Here is a 1,409-nt window from a genome sequence, read left to right as displayed (position 1 = left end):
TTTTGGAAGCCGGCCCGAGGAACACTGGAGGACAGATATGTAGAGCCCGGCTTCATGGCACTTGGCTCAATGCAATCTAGCCCGGCCGATACGAGGAGCTGGTATGTACCGCACCGGGCTATGCACACGTACAGGAGACACCATCTCCCCCCCAATAAATTTTTGGTTTCCTTTCGGGTTTCCAACCACGTCTCCTGCTGCCTCCTCATACCACCGCTCCTGGGCTTTAGCTGCCTCCCTCTCTTCAAAGAGAGACCCTGTCTTAGCCCAGGGTCCTTTTCCGTCCAATATTTCCTCCCAAGTCCACGAGTCCTGGTTTTTTGGCCGCTGCTGCTGGTTCCTCTCACGCTGCTTGATCCTTGTTTGTGGGTGGTTCTTAACGGTCGTTCTCCTCCTCTTCGTCTGGAGGAGAGGAGTAGGGATTGGACCAAAGCGCCAGCGTTGCTATATGACATAATGAAGTTTAATTAAAGTAAGACGAAAAACACTTTAACAAACAAAACAAATAAACGATGTAGACAGACCTGACTTGAAACTTACAAACTACGAAGAACGCACGAACAGAACAGACTACATACACGAACGACAAATGAAACAGTCCCGTGTGGTAGACATAGAACACGGAAGACAAACCACCCACCAACAAACAGTGAGAAAACCCTACCTAATATGGTTCTCAATCGAGGAAACGTCAAACACCTGCCTCTAATTGAGAACCATATCAGGCAACACATTAACCCCAACATAGAAACACAAAAACATAGACTACCCACCTAGCTCACGTCCTGACCAACGAACAAAGTTAAACAAAGGAAAAATAAGGTCAGGAACGTGACATACACTTAGGTTGGAGTCATTAAAACTCGTTTAACAAACTATAGTTTTTGGCAAGTCGCGGTTAGGACATCTACTTTTGTGCATGACACAAGTCATTTTTCTAACAATTGTTTTCAGACAGATTATTTCACTTATTTTACTGTATCACAATTCCAGTGGGTCAGAAGTTTACATGCACTAAATTGACTGTGCCTTTAAACAGCTTGGAAAATTATGTCATGGCTTAGAAGCTTCTGCTAGGCTAATTGACATCATTTGAGTCAATTGGAGGGTGTACCTGTGGATGTATTTCAAGGCCTACCTTCAAACTCAGTGCCTCTTTGCTTGACATCATGGAAAATCAAAAGAAACCAGCCAAGACCTCAGAGTTTACTTTTAGACCTCCACAAGTCTGGTTCATCCTTGGGAGCAATTTCCAAACGCCTGAAGGTACCACGTTCCTCGTACAAACAATAGTGCGCAAGTATAAAACACCATGGTACCACGCAGCCGTCATAACGCTCAGGAAGGAGACACGTTCTGTCCCAGAACAACAGTGAAGGACCTTGTGAAGATGCTGGAGGAAACAGGTA

This window comes from Salvelinus sp. IW2-2015, linkage group LG22, assembly GCF_002910315.2.
Source record: "Salvelinus sp. IW2-2015 linkage group LG22, ASM291031v2, whole genome shotgun sequence".
Lineage (NCBI taxonomy): Eukaryota > Metazoa > Chordata > Actinopteri > Salmoniformes > Salmonidae > Salvelinus > Salvelinus sp. IW2-2015.
Note: the sequence above shows the minus strand (reverse complement) of the source record.